General features: G+C 37.7%; 1 protein-coding gene across 3 annotated transcripts in view; it reads left to right on the top strand.

Annotated features, from left to right (window-relative positions):
• The window catches only part of LOC127800113 (protein CHROMATIN REMODELING 24), a 71,588-nt gene that overhangs the window by 10,353 nt on the left and 42,031 nt on the right, over window positions 1-19,204 (top strand). The window lies entirely within an intron of this gene.

Raw genomic sequence — 19,204 nt, 5'->3', positions numbered from 1 at the left:
TTTCACGACATGTTGATTGATGTAAAATACCTTTCTCTTTCAAAAAACCCCCTAAATATTCATTGAAGTATTTTGTTTCATTATCAGATCGAAGAATACAAATTTTTGTTTAAAATTGGGCTTTGATCATGTAAAATAAATCTTTGAAAACACTTGCTTCATCGGATTTTTTATTAAGCAAGTAAACCCAATATAGTCTAGTATGATCATCGATAAAAGTTATAAATCATCTTTTACCAGATAAAGTGGTAACTTTTGAGGGTCTCCAAACATCGCTGTGAATTAAATAAAATGGTTTTGAAGGTCGATAAAGTTTGGGAACAAATTTAACACGATGATCTTTAGACAAATGACAGCTTTCACATTGAAACTTAGAACAATCCACCCCTTTAAACAATTTAGGAAATAAGTGTCTTAAATAAGGAAAACTAGGATGGCCTAGCCTGAGATGTAATTGCATTATTGAATCAGAAATAGAGATTGAACTATTACCACTTAATTCGTGAGTTTTTTTATTACTGAAGAAATCTTCATTGAAGTAGTAAAGTTCGTTTATCTCTCTATCACTACCAATTGTTTTCCCTGAGTTTTGGTCCTGAAATAGACAATAAGAATCAAAGAAAGTAATGCAACAGTTAGAATCTTTTGAGAGTTTATTGATAGATAAAAGATTACAAGTAAGTTTAGGAACATGAAGTACTGATTAAAGATCAATACTTTCAGAGATTTTAATGAGGCCTTTGCCAGCAATAGAAGAAAAATTGCCATCTGTTATCCTTACTTTTTCACTACCTGAACAAGGAGTATATGAATCGAAAAGATTGGGCAAGCTGGTCATGTGATCAGATGCCCCCGAATCAATGATCCATGGAGCAGATTTAAAGGAACTTGACAGAGCTAAAGTAGTTCTACCTTAATGCACCAAAGAACCATTAGGTATACCAGGTAACAAATTGGACAGTAACAATGTTGAGAGTTGATTGAACTGCTCTTTGTTGAAGGAACCAGATGTGGAGGGAATGTCCGGTATGGTGGCGGTAGGGATCGATGATCTATTGACTAATAAGTGATTGCAAATTGCAAATCCAATCATCCTTCGCCTTTTAATTTGAGTTGGTTGGGTTTGCTGGATTTGTTTGGTTGATCTGGTAGTTTGATTTGACCTAATGAGTCAACTCTAGTTGACCAAATCTGAAGCGGGTAGTTATTGGGCGGGTTGAATCTGACCCAGATTTGACAAGGATTTGGATTTGCTTAAAAGGTGGCCAGTATCAATGGAGAAATCCCACTAGCAGTCACGGTGGCTAGGCTCCGGGGTTTGGCCAATCAGAGGTCAACGACGGCGATGGCTATGCGAACTGACGACAACTCCCTTGAGAGAGCCTTTTCAGTTTAGTGAGATTGTTGATTCGAAGATCATCAACAATCGAGAGACTAGCAGATCCAGGGGCTTTGGGTTCGTAACATTCAAGGATCATCACTTAATGAAGGATGCCACCGTCAACAGGGCACAATCGCGCAGGAGTGGCGGTCGGGGGGGGGGGGGGGGGGTCTACAGCTGCGGTTGTTACAACTGTGGAGGCGGTGGTTATGGTGGTTTTGCTAGGCGAGGCTGACGATTGAGAGAGGACGAAGTTGTACAGTGGGTGACGGTGGTTGCACTAGGTCGGAAAGATGACAAGCGCTGGAACTTCTTTGTTCCTGACGTTTTGACAACAACAGTGGAACTTCTTTGTTCTTGGCATTTTGACACCAACAATTGACTTGTTTGTTAGAAGAATTGCAAATCGAAAGCAGCTGAGGGTGGCTTTGATACCATATAACCAAACAAGACAATATGGAATACAATGATATCTTCACACAATTTAATCTACATACAACATTTTATACACACACCAAAAGATAGAAAAGAAAAAACCATAAAACATGGATACATGTAACCCATGAAACATGGATACATGTTTCCTCAATTTGTGGGATCTCATAAAGTATGGATCCATTTTCCCCATTCCTTACATTTCTACAAAAATATACCAAGTTTTCAGTTTTCTTCTACATGGTATCAGAGCCTAAGAAACCCTAGTACTCTTATTTCCGAGCCTTCATCACTGACTATTCTTCTGTTGCTATCGATAGCCTATCACCAGCAACCTTCATTGTTGCTCAGCCTTATCCGTTACTACAACCATCACGAGTAGCCTTCATTGTTGTAATAGTACGTTATTTCCTATTCCTCCCTTGGCCCTTCTCATTAATTGGAGATGTTAGCCACCACTGATGAAGCTAGTTCCCATGATACTAGGGAAACACTGACACCCATGCTGCTTCAGCTGTTAGGAGAACTGCAACAAATCAATGGTGCCTGTTGGTTGGATAGAAAGAATTATCTTAAATGGTCCTAGTTGATTCGAACCATTTTGAAAAGGAAAGAGAAGATTAACCATATTATAGGAATCAGACCAAAGAAAAGAGATCCAGCCTATGCGGCATGGGGTGAAGAAGATTCCATGATCATTGCATGCCTATGGAGTTCCATGGTTCTCGAAATTAGTGATACTTGCATGTTTTTGTCAACAACAAAGGAGGTTTGGGAGTCTATCCAACAAACCTACTTGAGGGTGAAGGATGCAACCCAGATCTACGAGTTGAAGACCAAAATAGCTGCAACAAAGCAAGATAATAAAACTATCACCGAGTATACCAATTTCTTAAAGGGACTATGGCAAGAAATGGATCACTACAGGGTAATTGAGATGAAGAATAGTGATGATGTAGCCACCTTAAAGGCTTTTATAGACAAAGATCGCACCTACGATTTTCTTGCATGCCTTAATGTGGAGTATGATCAGGTGAGGGTTCAAATCCTAGGCAAAGATGACTTACCTTCACTTAATGAAGTGATTTCAATTATTATAGCTGAGGAAAGCAGGAAGGGTGTCATGTTGGACCCCAAACTAGTTGAGGCCTCAGCAATGGTGGCAAAAGGAGGAAATCGTGGGTTTAAGAAGGACCAATTGCTTGGAGAAAATGGAAAAACAGGTCTCAAATCCATAGGAAATGACAATCGTGAGAATATGTGGTGTTCTTTTTGTAAGAAACCATGACATACTAGGGAGATGTGCTAGAAGCTACATGGAAAGCCACCAAATAAGGAATGGGGAAATAAAGGTGGACAACATCAACATAGGTGCTAGGGGCAAGTTAATATCGCAACTCCACAGGAGGAAAAACAATCCCATGAACCAAAAGAAGTCAACAAGGAGGAGATTGAAAGGCTACGGTACTTTTTAAGTACCCTTGAGGCATCATCCTCTTCGGGTACATGCTCACTGCAATAATTAGGTAAAACCCCAATTTCACATGCTTTAAATGCCTTTGATACATCCCTTAAAGATTCATGAATTATTGACTTCGGAACCATAGACCATATGACTCCTTCTTCCTAGTTTTTTCTTTTATACTCACCCTATTCTAGCAATCGGAAAATTGCTACAGATGATGGTTCTTTGATCACAGTAGCTGGAATAGGAGAGATCAAAATCAGCCCTTCCTTGATCCTCAAAAATGTCTTTCATGTGCCTAAACTATCCACTAACTTAATCTCAATATCCAAGCTATCCTATGACACTAATTGCAAAGTGTTTTTTCTTCCTTCTTATTGTTGGTTTTAGGACTCGAGACTGATGATTGGACATGCTAAGGAACGAGATGGCCTATACCATCTTGAGAAGCCTGAGAAATTACTTGTTGGTAGGCGGAAACAACCCTTAACATGTCTTTAAGAACCACATAACCCCCCCCAAGGACACTATTTGGCTACATCATTACAGGCTGTGACACCCTATTTTTTCTACTCTTAAAATTTTGTTCCCTTCAATGTTTCAAAATCTTGATATTAGAGAATTTCATTGTGATGTCTGTGAGTTTGCTAAACATTGATGTGTTGTTTTTCCAACTAGTAATAACAGATATTTTACTCCTTTTGAATTGATTTATAGTGATATTTGGGGTTCATCAACCATTCCAAATGTTTCTGGGGCACGTTGGTTTGTTTCGTTCATTGATGATTGCACAAGGTTTACGTGGGTTTTTTTCTTAAATCTAAATCTGATGTGAGTGATATTCTTCCCAATTTATTTTCTATGATCCACAATCAATTTGGGGCACAAATCAAATGGTTTCGATCAGATAATGCAAGGGATTTTTTCACCCAAACCCTTTCCCACTATTTCCTTCAACGAAGAGTTATTCATGAATCCTCATGTGTTTCTACCCCTCAACAGAATGAGATTGCAGAACGAAAAAACAGCCATCTCCTAGATACTATTAGGGCATTGTTGTTTCACAAAAATGTTCCTAAACATTTTTTGGGAGAAGCTATCCTCACAACCACTTATATCATAAATTGATTACCCTCTCGATTGTTACATTTTCAAACTCTTATGGCAGTCTTATCCTGCTTCTATTATGCTCTTCCTATCACAAATCAGCTTAGTCTTAAAGTATTCGAGTGTGTTTCATTTGTTCATGTTCACAACCCTCATTGGGGAAAATTGGATTCTAGAGCTCTTAAGTGTGTCTTTGTGGGCTATTCTTCTACACAAAAAGGGTACAAATGCTATTATCATCCGACTAAAATTTTCTTTAGTTTCTACAGATGTTACCTTTGTTGAAATTGAACCCCATTTTACTCACCCTTCTCTTTATAGGGAAACTTCAAGTGTGGAAGATAAGGATGAGTTGCTCCTTCCTAACTTTCTACTGCTAGCTCTAGCTCCAGCTCCTAAACCTCTACTTGAACAACCTGCATTTGACTCTACCTCACAAGCTCATGAACCTAAATCCTTCCTCCAACATGTTATCCAAATTGTCGGGGAGGAGACCACCACTGACAAACGGTTTCTCCAAATTTACTCAAGAATAAATAATCCAGAACCTGAACCAAGGCTGCACCTATCATTAGTTCCAATGTCTGGAAATGAGGTAACATCTATTGACTCACCTTCTAATGTTGATTCCATGGTTGATATTAACATTCCTATAGCACCTAGGAAAGGAATTAGAGAGTGCACAAAATGTCCCTCATATCCACTCTCTCACTTTGTAAACTTTAAAAGATGCTCTCCATCTCATAGAAGCTTTCTTACAAACATAGACACAACATCCATTCCTACCACATTATCAGAGGCTTTAAATTCTAAAAATTGGAGGAATGTCACGAATGTTGAAATGCAGGCTCTTGAGAGAAATAACACATGGGAGATTGTGGATTTACCAAAAGGGAAGAAACTTGTTTGGTGTAAATGGGTCTTCACAATCAAGTATAAAGCAGATGTGATACTTGAAAGATACAAGGTTAGGTTGGTAGCTGAGGGTTATACCCAAACATATGGAATAGACTACCAAGAAACTTTTGCTCCGGTAGCCAAAATAAACGCAATGAGAATTCTTGTAATACCCAGGAAATTATTAAGGGTATAAACGGTATTTGATAAAGGATACAAGTGGAATTCTCGAAAAAACAAGACTATATGGTACACTAACGCAACTTTAGGCAACCGAATCAGTCGGAGGGAGTACCCCGAACCCTAGATAGCCAAGGAAAATGGTATAGTAACGACCAGTGATTCGAATTATGATTTTTAGTGGTGAAAGAAATTGGATCGAGAACAGTTTTCGGTACAACTGTTGATCGGGCTAAGAAAATCGAATCGATGTAGGAGACGTCTGAAAGGTTAACGAAGCATGCTAAGAACTAACATTTTATGTGTAGAACAACCCTTAAGCGAATTCGGGTTAAAACGAAGAGATTTAAGGTCAAAATGATCAACCGGGCCTAAGTGCAATTTTCTAAATTTCCTGAGGGAGGTCAAAACGGCAATTTTTTAGAAATTTTGAGGGTCAAATGAGATGTACTAAACTTGTGGGACTTAGTGGTATATTTGGATAGTTCGGGGTCACAAGGAAAATGGATGAAATGACAAAGGAAGAAGCAAAGGGGATATAATGCAATTTAACCAAACTTCATAGTGTGAACGCGAAGGAGAAGTCGGCCGCCGCAATCCATCACACATGGGGGCTTTTTCTGGCGATGGGACGGCCAAGGCAGACTTGGGGAAGGTGCTATACTGCTTGGGCTTGCTTGGGGGCCAAGCTCGGTCGGTGATTGGCCGAGAAATGGCCGGAATTCGGGTATAAATAGAAGCAAAGGGGTCGAGGGTTTTTGCAAAAATGGAGCTTCAAATCCCAAATGGAGACTTAGGGGAGAAAAACTATTGGATCGTAAAGACAAAATCCCTACTTGGAGATTTGGGGGATTGTCGGTTGAGGTCTTTAAGGTTATTAATTGGAGAATACTAGACCTTGCTAGGTGATAGAACGTCGGGTTGACTTAGCTATGAGAGATAGAGCCAACGATGTGGTTCGAATGTTAGATTGGTTCAATAAACCATAAACTGAGGATCCATGAGATTTGAAAAGTATAAATTGGAGATCATTAGGCAAAATTCTTTTTTGCTAAATGTTGAGATCTCTGGTGATTATTAAGAGTGAGCAAGTTATTGATGGTTCAACAATTGCTCCTAGGAATAAAATTGTGGAGTTTAGAAATCTGAAGTTAATGATGGGGATATTGAGACAAAGAATGCAGAATTGATGACAAAGGAAATAAGGAAAGATTATCTTAAGGGAATGGTAAGTGTTGGGTTTCATATGTTATTCAAGGGTAAAGAGGGTCAGGGTGTAGCCTTGAGTCTTGTGGGAATTTTAGGTAATGATAAAAGAAAGAACTGTATCGAGGATATTAGTTTAGGATCAGACGAGGAAATCAAATCAGGATTAATTAAGGATCGAATTCTTGTTTGAGGTGTTCTAGAAGTTTTTCTCGGTAGTAGTTGGTTTGAATAAAATGCTTTAGGTAATAGTGAGAATTTTCCTTTTGAGTGAAATCTTGGAGATTAGAAGGATTTTCGAATTTCGAACAGTGACTACGAGACAAAGAGGGAACGATCGTAAATTAGCTATTGTTAAGGTCAAGATGCAACCGAAAACCACTAGGTTACGAAACGTGAAGTTCGCATGTTTGGAGATTAGAATTTTCCCTTGGAAATTTAAAAGAATCTTTTGGCTTATAGAGGATTTACAAAATAAAACTTTACTTGATGATCTTGAGATTGTAAGGAACAATGATAGATTAGAGATTCGTGATTTAGGGCGAACCTTGGAAATTAGAAAATTTTGGGATAAGAAAAGTACGAATTTGATTTTGATGTTTCTATAGGAAATTTACGCGTACTATATACACTTGGAGATAATAAGATATTTCAACTTATGGAGACAATGCTATTTTAAGCTTGAAATGACCCTAGTCGATTTAGGAAGGTTCAAACTCAGAGGAAAATAATTGGCAAGGTGTGCGGTAGCCGGATCAAAAATTATATGCACTAAAGGTCGTATGAAAAGATAAGTTCTCATAAGTCACATAGTTAGCACGATAATTGTCAAGGACCAAGAGGTAATCATAAAAGTCTTGGCTTGAGTTGTAAGGCATCAAGCAATGAGATAGGACTTGCTAGAGTTTGGTTAAGCTCATAAAGATATCTTGGGACATGATTAGACCTTAACAAGTTGAAGTTGATCCTAATGGATTCAAGGAAAGAAATAGGATTGGTGATTCAAAAAGTGAGGTGTTAAGTTGAAATAGGATGTTAGAAACATATACATGAGGGCAGAGCTTTTAGAACTAGATTTGTGATAAACGAAGCACATGATTGCGACATAAGGAGTATAACTTTCTGATATGATAGTAGTGCTGGATGGATTTCAAGTAATTACGGAGGAAATGACTATTGTGCCTATGATGGTAACAACAAGGAGGTGAGGTTCCATTAGATACGAGGTACTGGGAATGGTAAGGACAAGGGTGCACCACTCAATTGAGTGATAATTTTGGAAAAGAAAATTAAGGAATCCAAGAGATCGTGGATTTGGACTAGTATTAACCACTATAGCTCTTGGTGATGGAACAAGGAGTTCTAGCATAGCGATAACACCATCGGTGTTTGGTTTGTAACAATGGATCTGAGCCTAGGGACCAAGGCAAAGGATTGGTGGTTGGCTCGCGGTTTGGGGTGTGATACCTACGAGTCGGAGCAACACAGTGAACTGTGGAGACGGTCAGGTGCCAAAGTTTGGGCAACACTGAGGATGTTATGTGTGGTTTAGAATCCAGGTTCCAAAGGATCGGAGCATCTTGGCAGGATCCCTAATCATTATGGAGAGGGGTAAAAGCTTAGAAGGTGACCTAAGCGGGATAATTGCTATGTGGATTACGATAGTCGATAGATAGAAGAAAGTTGAGCGATGAAATAATGTTTAGTGAGCTGTTACTAGAGATTTGTGAAGGATTCTTCTAGGATAATTGCACCCACAACAGAAATTCGTGAAATTAAGGTTACTAAGAAGTAATGAGTGCGCTCGGGAAATTCAGGAGTTGTGGTGAAATAGTAATTGTGTTCATAGGTCGAGGCAGGTCATAAGCAGGGATGGAATGAACCCTGATACAGGTGTGTGTTACGAACTTGTGTAGGAAAAAGTGTTTCCCGGATGTGGCATTTGGAAGAAATTTAACTCTAGTTATTGACTTAACTTTTAGTTTCGTGTGTCTATTAATACACATCCCAGAAATTGTGAGCAATTGACTTTGATTAAATTTTTTAATCTTATCTTTGGTGATATAAAAAGGTTAGAGCAATAGTAAGTATATCTTGGTACTCTCAAGAACATGAGTTGATCTTTAGAATGTGACGAAAATTAACATAAAGATGTAGTAAGCTATAAGTCGATAAGGAAACGAAAGTGTTGCTCTTTTCGAGAAACGTGTTATGATTTAAGAAAACATGTAATGAGATGCTATAAAGGAAAACGAGAGTTTCTAGTTCCACTATGGAAATTTTATTTGGGTTGTAAGATAGTAGGCTAAGCTATGAAAGTTATGCTAGAGACCCGGTAAGAATCAATAGTTGTTCAATAAGGTTTTCATTTAAGGAAAGTAGATTACCTAAGAAGGAATGAGATTAAATCTATTCCAAGAATTGAGGATAATAGGGATCTTGTTTAACTCAATAGAGAAACTGTTTCTCATGTGGAAGAATATAGAAAGCATCGTTTAGTTGAAATAAAGCATTTAGCGGTACTAGGTTGAGGAGTCACAAATGATGGACATGTATAAGAATGGAATGTTGTCGATAAATTGAAACAACACGAGAGTTTTGTGTTAAGATAAATTGATCTGATTGATGGATAGTGTTTGGAAGAGAAATAGTAACATGTCAGGATGTTAGGTTGCTGTAAGAGAAATTGTGCTTTTGAGAGACCTAAATGGATAATTTGCATGACCAGCCGTAAGAGGCTAAGAAATTATCTTTAAAGCTAATATGCAACCAAGGTATTGATAATTGAGAAAGATACATCGAGTAACATAAGCATGATCATGACATACGCATTATCAATTTCTGTGCAAACATGGCAGTCAAGTTAGTTCAATCTTTGCATGATCATGACATACGCATTAACATAAGTGTGGGTTGGGAGAATTACTAATCAAATAAAATGAGTTTTGAGGGCACGATTAGAAGTAATATTGGGTTTTATAAATTATTTTGGGATCCGTGTAGCCGTCGATATAAAGCTACAACGGGATATTCTGGAAAGAAGGAATGTGTCTGGTAAGCTTGGGCCATATAGAAACGTAAATGATTGCCAAGAATTAGGAATGATACATTTGAGACTTTTCAAATTAGGAGTCAGTAGCAATAGTAGTGATTCAATTATCACGAGCCAAATTTCGAGGACGAAATTTATTAAGGGGGGGAGAATGTAATACTTAGGAAATTATTAAGGGTATAAACGGTATTTGATAAAGGATACAAGTGGAATTCTCGGAAAAACGAGACTATAGGGTACACTAACGCAACTTTAGGCAACCGAATCAGTCGGAGGGAGTACCCTGAACCCTAGATAGGCAATGAAAATGGTATAGTATCGACAAGTGATTCGAATTATGATTTTTAGTGGTGAAAGAAATTGGATCGAGAACAGTTTTCGGTACAGCTGCCGACCAAGCTAAGAAAACTGAATCGACATAGGAGACGTCCAAAAGGTCAACGAAACATGCTAAGAACTAACATTTTATGTGTAGAACAACTCTTAAGCAAATTCGTGTTAAAACGAAGAGATTTAAGGTCAAAATGGTCAACCGGGCCTAAGTGTAATTTTCTAAATTTGCCCAAGGGGGGTCAAAACGGTAATTTTTCAGGAATTTCGAGGGTCAAATGAGATGTACTAAACTTGTGGGACTTAGTGGTATATTTGGATAGTTCGGGGGCACAAGGAAAATGGATGAAATGACAAAGGAAGAAGCAAGGGGGCTATAATGCAATTTAACAAAACTTCATAGTGTGAACGCGAAGGAGAAATCGGTGGCCGCAATCCGTCGCACATGGGGTTTTTTTCGGCGATGGGATGGCCAAGGCGGACCTAGGGAAGGTGCTATACGGCTTGGGCTTGCTTGGGGGCCAAGCTCGGCCGGTGATTGGCCGAGAAATGGCCGAAATTCGGGTATAAATAGAAGCAAAGGGGCTGAGGGTTTTTGCAAAAATGGAGCTTCAAATCGGAGGGGTTAGAGGTCGAATCGAAGAGAGTGAATAAGGGGCTATTGATCTTTGTATCACGGGGAAGGTATCTGGAGCGTTTGGAGAATTTTTAGCAACGTTTGAAGGCCGTTTGAAGCTCGGTCGAAGGTTTGAAGCGGTTCGCCTTGTCGGACCTGCAACTAGCCGTTTGGGCCACTTTCTGGTGGCCTTTCGGCCCGAAACCAATGCCATCCGGATCGAATTGCAAAGGGTTTCAAGGGGGTGCCCTTATTTCGGCCATCAGAGGAGTCGGCGGCGGCCGGATCTAAGGAAGAAGACGGTGGCATGTGGCTGCATGCGCCAGCTTCCACACGCACCCACGCGCCAGGCGCGTGAGGGTGCATGACAGGGGCATTTTTGGTATTTTCTTTTCCAGAATTTTTGTTGATTTATTTTAGGATTTATCATGTTGAAACATTTTGGAAAATGTCCGAGGAGATAATTATTTTTAAATTATCGAGGTGAAAAATGGGAGAAAAATAGAGGGAATTATGAAAAAATTGAGAAAATGGATTTTAATGCTTCCTTAATTAAATATGGTGTTTAGGAAGTGTAGTGACTCGAGGTTGAGTGTAAGTTCAAGTGATTACGGCTTGGCACGCAAATTGAGGCAGTGCGCGAGGATTGAGGCGATCCGAATACGTTTGAGGTGTGTGGTCTGGCTCTAGTTTTACCCTTGTTTTAGAAATGTTTTGGTGTAAGTGTAGTGAGTTCAGGTGAGCGGTCTTACCGAAACTTAGGATGCTATGTTTAAGCGTTTTATTTATGTATATATGGCATTGTTTGCATATTGATCATGTGGTATATTGCATCAACTGTTTTTACTTGCAAAAGAGTCTGTGCATGGCGTGTGATTTTCATATCATCGGGGTATTGGTTTTTGTGTCGTTGTTTGGTCCGTATGGGATGGGGTCTACTTGAGAATGAGATAAGATTAATCCAAGTGAACGAGTGACACGGTAGGGCACTCGAGAGATTAAGTATGTCGCAGCAAGGTCAACCTCAACGGTGTGTGGAATGGATTTTCCACGAGAGGTTGAGTATGTTAGGGAGATTTATCAAGTTAGACGTGTTGCATGTTGTCGTTTTGTCTGTATAAGCCATGCTCGTATGTCTTCATGCATTATTGTAAACTGTTTCATGCCATCACTTAGATGTTTTTTGATCTAACTTGGGTTATGCCCCTGGAACATTCAAACGTTCCAGCCATGGACTGTTGCGAGGACGAGGATGTGGCAAGTTGAGAGCAACGGTGTTTAACTTGCTAGTTATTGTATCATTTGGATGTGTATGAACAGTAGTATGATAATATTGTTATCATTTGGTAGTCTTGTAATAAGTGTTTCGGTGTTGGAACACCTTGTATAGAACTTGTGGTAGGCCACGGTATTAATGTTATTGTTTCCGCTGCATTATGATATGTCTCGTTTAGTTGTTAAGATTATTGATCTTGTCAGTTAAACGGGCAAGGCTGGGGTTTTCGGGATTCGTTATCTACATGTGAAGATTGTTTTTGAAATCATTGTGCGCGTGATGAACTTGAAAAAAAAAAAAAATGATTCCCGGAAATACCATTATAGTGACACGCCTGGCGAGGCGGGGTGTTACAATTCTCTTACTCCAAACAGTTAATTTTGATTGGCTTTTGTTACAGTTTGATGTGAAGAATGCTTTTTTGGACGGATACCTTGAAGAGGAAGTTTATATGGACATACCCCCAGGATTCAACAAAAACAAACTCGGGACTAAGGTTTGTAGACTTAAGAAGGCATTATATGGCCTAAAATAGTCACCTAGAGCTTGGTTTGAGAGATTTTCCAAAATAATGCAGGCCATGGGTTACAAATCGAGTCAAGGGGATCACACTCTATTCACAAAACACTCAAGTTTAGGTCTTGTCATAGCTCTTATTGTTTTTGTTGATAATATTATAGTAATGGGAAATGATGAAAATGAGCGGCAGAACTTGGGCAAATGTTTGGCTAAGGAGTTTGAGATCAAGGAATTAGAAAATTTGAAGTATTTCCTAGGTATTGATGTGGCACGGTCTAGACTGGGGATGTTTATATCCCAACACAAGTATGTCTTGGATCTTTTTATGAGACACAGGGAAAATGGCTTGCAAACCATCTAGCATTCCAATTGACCCTAATCCCAAACTTAGTGAAGCTAAGGGAGATAGAGACACAAACAAAGAGGCATATCAAAGGTTAGTTGGTAGGCTAATTTACCTTTCTCACACACTGCTAGATATAGCCTATGTTGTAAGTATAGTGAGTCAATTCATGCATGAATCCAAAGAACTTCACCTGCAAGCAGTCTATAAAATCTTACATTACCTCAAGGGTACTCTAGGAAAGGGAATTCTGTTCAAAAAAGGGGGCAAACTCACTCTAGAGGCCTATACTGATGCAGATTATGCAAGCTCAGTGATTGATAGAAAATCTAAGACTCAAGTGGGAAGGTCTTATGAAGCTCTATTGTGACAATAAGTCTGCCATCAGCATTTCACACAATCTTGTGCATCATGATCGGATAAAACACATTGAAGCGGATTGACATTTTATTAAAGAAAAATTAGATAGTGGTCTTATCCGCACGCCTTATATACCAAGTGAATCACAATTAATTGATGTTGTAACTAAGAGACTCAAGCTTATAGCCAAATTGAGAATAGACAATGTCTATTCACCAGGTTGAGAGGGAGTGTCGTGAATCAAGGCTGTGATTATGTGTGTGATTGATCAAATAGTTAACGACTGTAACAATCCCACAATCTATGGGATTGATTATAATCAATCTTAATTGTTGGGATTGATTGATTGATGTAAATTAGTAATTGATATAATTATGATTCTTTCTTTTTTCCTTAGTTATAGGGATTTGATTGATTTCTTTCTCTTATATATATTGTAATCAAGTGGAAGTGGAAAATATACCAAGTTTTCAGTTTTCTTCTACATTTTCAGTTTTCTTCTACACTATGGAATGAAAAATCCTATGCAAATGAAGTTAGATTTGGATATAACTCAAAATATAATAGAATATACAAGAAAGTGAGTTAGGCATGCTTCTAGTTCTCTAATTTTCTTCAGAAATTGTTCTAACTTTAAGTTTCTTCCCTATATTTAATTGTTTTAACTAAACTCATGCACCAAGATTTGGAATGTGTGAGCCAGATTGCGTTCTAGGGGGTAGGAGGGAACCTGGTAACTATGACGAGATATGTTTTATTCTTTGAAGTTTCAATCATCGTATTTTCACTCTCAAGCAACATTGAGATAGACGCCCCTACATTTCAATGGCCATGTAGTCTATGCTCTCAAACTTAATAGCTACAGACACAGCTACAGAGACAGTGGCTGCAGATTACAGGTTGATGTTGATGTTATCATTATACAACAGCATACTTAAGCTGGCATTTCTTACTTTTTTGTCTTCATGAAACTCTTGCACACTTTTGTGTAGGCTTTTCAAGGAAATGTGATACCATAACAGACTTGACTTAAGCTACTCTTGGATTTGTGTTGCGTATGATGCTGTTGATTCCTGAAAGCAGTAGAATTAATTTCAGATTGTTGGCCATTTTTTATATACAAAATCATATAATAGGACTTACAAGATTAGGGTATCTGAATTTGGGTTTAAGGTTAGGGCTACAGTGATATGGGTTCAAGGTTTTAGGGTTTCAAGGCTAGTGTTCAAAGAGTTGGTCACTGCTGGACGGGGATCAGCCCTAAACAGAATGAGGGAGGGAGAGAAATTCATGAGAGGAGAAAGAGATAGAAAGGAAACTGAAATCTGACTTCCTTTATTCCAGGAAAATGAATGTAGCAGTTTTTATACTAGGATATTGGAGGGATCTCTTTTAACGAATTCTTCAATTAACTATCTTTCAGGTAGATAAAAATAAAGTTGTTAAAATCGAGATTTTAAGTGGGATCGAAAAAGGGTCCATAAAATTGAATTGTAAACTCGGATTGTAAAATCATAACATTTTAAAAACAATTAAAAATACTCGTTAATTTATTTAAATATATGTTTATAATGACATAATTTTATAAAAAATGAATTAATATTACTTAATAACATAATTATTATAACCTTATTTCTTATTATGAATGAAACACATGTACCTATTTCAAAATAACTTCATCTATCAATTTCAAAAATACTAAATAATATGAAATTTCTAAATATTAAGTCCATTTATCATCATTCATCCATCCATAATAAAATTTCCGAATATGAGTTCATATAATGTAAATTCTCGTAAGTCATATAAGTCATAACCTAATATAAATGAAAACAATACACATTGTTAAACTTCTACATTACAATGACAAAATACAAACTAAAATAAATAATTAGTAGAAATATTTAAATCTTCATCCAAGTCCAAGCTATGACCACCTTCATCATCACCATCTTCTAAATCAATGTCATCTTCTAGTTCAAAATCACCAATATTAGTAAAAATATCAATACCACCCAATTCTGAACCCTCTAAAGGCTCTGATGGTCTTCACCATCATTGTTGTCTCGGTCATGATCCACATTATCTTCACCTTCATCTTCACGACTTTCCAAATCTTCACTAACTTCTTCATTTTCCCCACTTTCCATCCTTGTTGCACCATAAAAAATATCTAAACTATTTCCATTGGAGGAATCAATAAGGCTATACTCTATTATCCATTTATCATTTGAGGATAGCTCATCAAGGCCAAATAATGCTTCATCTCTTATGGATTGTCTATTTCTCAACTTTAAATTATACATTAAAAAAATCGAGTCATTCATCTTCTTTTGATGTAAACGATTTCTTCACTTTGTGTGAACTTGAAGCATAATTTATAAAGTTATCACAAATCAATTGTTAGTTTGCATAATTTATAAAGTTATCACAAACCTCTTGAATTGGTTTACTCAGACTTATGAGGTCCTTCTCCTACTTTGTCCATTGAAGGACATCAATATTATATCATTTTTGTAGATGCCTATACAAGATATACATGGCTATACCCCTTGAAACTCAAATTAGATGTCTTGTCCACTTTTGTAACATTTCACAAACTTTACAGGCTTTACAAACAGACAATGGGGGATAGTTTAAGGCATTTTACCCTATCTTCATAGCTGTGGCATTCAACCACGATTCACTTGTCTTTATAGTCATCAGCAACACGGTTTTGCTGAAAGGAAACATAGGCATATAGCCAAAATGGTGCTTACTTTGTTATCTCATGCTAACATGCCATTAGAATTTTGGGTTGAAGCCTTCCGGACAACTGTTCATATTATTAATTTGCTTCCCTCATCTTCTCTCAAATTTAAAATACCTTTTGAACTCCTCTACCACAAGCAGCCTAATTATATGCTGCTGCAACCTTTTGGCTATGCTTGCTTTCCTTTCCTACGTTCTTATAATGAGCACAAATTTGCTTTTTATTCAACCAAATGTATCTTCATTGGGTATAGTCATGTACATTCAAGTTATAAATGTTTGCATCCTTCTGGTCGGGTTTATATCTCTCGCTATGTGCAATTTAATCTAGATGAATTTCCTTTTAATCGATTATTTTCTTCTCCTGCTAGATCTCAGTCCTCTTCAAATGGATTTTCTACACTTTTCTTTGAGTCTCTTTCAGCTCCTACTTCCTTTAAAGTAGTACTCCTTGTGTCCTCCTTATCAAACACTACAACTTCCTCACACTCTCTAGATTCTTTTCCTATTAATTCTTCTACTCTGTCACCTGCTGCACTTGTTCCTTAGCCTTGTTCTAAACCTGTAGCACGTAACCCTAAGCATACTGTCGGACCTTTTCCTTCAATTCATCCTATGCTTACCAGGTCCAAGGCCAAGCAACTTCAATTTACTTCTCCTCATGCTCTAACCAGTTCCTTAGTGCCTAGTTTTGTGCATGAGGCATTTTTAGACTCACAATGGGTTAAAGCTATGGAGGAAGAGTTTATAGCTTTGCAGCAAAATCAAACTTGGGACTTAGTTTCCTTTTCTACAGACATGAACCTTATTGGCTACAAGTGGGTGTATCAAATAAATTATAATCTTGATGGAACAATTCTTAAACACAAGGCTAGGTTGGTAGCCAAGGGTTTTCTTCAAACATCGAGAGTTGATTATGCTGAAACTTTTAGTTCAGTTGTTAAGGCTTCAACTATTCAAGTTTTATTTACCTTGGTTGTTACATTTGGATGGGACATACAACAAGTAGACATTAATAATGCCTTTTTAAATGGAGATTTGACCAAGGATGTTTATGTCTCAACTTGAAGGGTTTATTGATTCTTGGTTTCCCTCTCATGTTTGTAAGCTCAGGAAATCTCTCTATGGCTTTAAATAGGCACCTTGGGCATGGTACACTAATTTGAGAGTTGTTTTGTAGTCATGGGGATTTATAAGAGCTGTTTCTGATGCCTCACTGTTCATTAAAAGAACATCTCAGTTTGTATTGTTTGCCCTGGTATATGTTGATGATATATTGATCACTGGTTCTAATTCAACTGCTCTTGGGGATTTTATTCGTGATTTAGACACAAACTTTGCTCTAAAAACTCTAGGATCGATTCATTATTTTCCCGGCTTTGAAGCTCATAGAAATAAAGTTGGAATTTATCTTACACAATCTAAATATGCTTTGGATTTATTGAAGAAAGCTGATATGCACGATTGTAAATCATGTGACACTCCTATGAATTTTGTTATGTCACTAATTGATGAAGGTGATTCTTTTGAAAATCCATCTCTATATCGTACAATCATTGGCTCTTTACAATACTTAACTTACACCAGACCAAATATCTCTTTTGTTGTCAATAAGCTTAGTCAATTCTTATCCTCTCCAAAACCACAGCATTGGACAGCTTGTCAGCGGTTGCTTAGATATCTAAAGGGCACTCTTGGTCTAGGTCTCTTTTTCTCACCAACACCTCTTGATTTATTGTTGGTTGTATATACTGATGCAGATTACGCCAAATGTAAAGTTAGCAGACGCTCTAGTAGTGGTGTTTGTGTATTTCTTGGGCACAATTTAATAGTTTGGAGTTCAAGAAAGCAATCAGTGGTTGCTCGATCAGTTGGAGAGGCTGAATATAGAGCTGTTGCACAAGGGGTGACTGAAATATTATGGCTGAAATCTCTATTTTCAGAGCTGGGTTATAAGAGTAAGAGATGGTTCAAAACCTATAGTGTGGAGTGATAACATGGCTGCAAAAAGTATTGCTGAAAATCCGGTATTTCATTTTCGTACTAAACATATTCAGATTGATGTCCATTTTGTGCGAGAAAAGGTTGAAAATGGTGAGGTTGAAATTTGGTATGTGCCTACTTTACATCAATTAGCTGATATTTTCACTAAGAGTTTGCCAAGAAGCAGGTTTCGGTTTTTGTGTGACAAAATCAGTTTAAAAGAATCACCTATTCAAGCAGCCTCAGCGTCCCAAGGTTTTACAGGAAAGCAGTTGGTTAGAAGGGAGTCTCAATTGAGGGGGAATGTGAAAGAAAATATTACATAAGCTGTGTTTGATGTTTCTGTTATTTAATTATATTGTGTATGTTGCTGTATGTTGTAGCAATTAGTTTTGAGCTTGCACTCATGACTGTTGCGTTTTATTATGTCGGTAGTTTAGGCTTTGGCTGAGTATATAATCAGCTTAGCCTTATTTTTCTGTAATTCATTCATTTCTTTCATCTATCGAGAAATACAGAACACTTTCCTCCTCATCATCTGTGTTCTACTTTCTGCCCTAATTCAATCATTACAGTTCTCACTTATCTTCCTCTGGTAAGTATGGCCATCTTCCTCCTTGCTCCTTGCTGCTTGCTGCGCCATCTTCGTCTTTGCTCGTTGTTGTGGTTTGCTGCAAGCAGCAGCGAGCAAGGACTTGCACCAACGAGCAAGGATGCTTGCTGTAGCAACAAGGAGGAAGTCCTTGCTCGTTGCTGCTTGCTGCAAGCAGCAAGCCAACTTCCTCCTTGGCAAGTGGCAAGTTACAATACTCAAAAAAAAAAAAAAAAAAAAAAAAAAAAAAGAAGAAGAAGAAAAAAATTGTTGTTCAGTACTCAGCAAGCAGCAAGTAAACAAATTTGTACATGTTTAATTTACATCAAAATGTTAAAATTAAAAAAGAAAAAAAAATTTCCGAGGTGTTAGGCCCCCATTTGGCGCCCGACTAGCGCTTAGTGCGTTTTAGAACACTGATCTGAGGACCTAAGACAAGTTAGCCAAGAATGCAGTGAAATTGTTACGATATGCACATAAGACTCTTTATACTAGTATTCCAGTTTCCAAGTTAGTTCAGGCATTTGTTCAATTTAAACTAACAGTGGCTGCTAGGTCTTTTATGAGTTCTCCTTTTATTGGTACTCATGGTATGATATGTGGTGAACCTTCCCTATGTACATTTTTTTGTCTATATTTGGTAAAGGTACTTGTATAACAACCATTATATACTGTATATTTACTTTCAGGCTTCTACACTTGTCTCTTGCT

Source organism: Diospyros lotus, chromosome 4 (genome assembly GCF_014633365.1).
Source record: "Diospyros lotus cultivar Yz01 chromosome 4, ASM1463336v1, whole genome shotgun sequence".
NCBI classification, from domain to species: domain Eukaryota; kingdom Viridiplantae; phylum Streptophyta; class Magnoliopsida; order Ericales; family Ebenaceae; genus Diospyros; species Diospyros lotus.
Note: the sequence above shows the minus strand (reverse complement) of the source record. Positions and strands in the feature narration are given on the sequence as shown.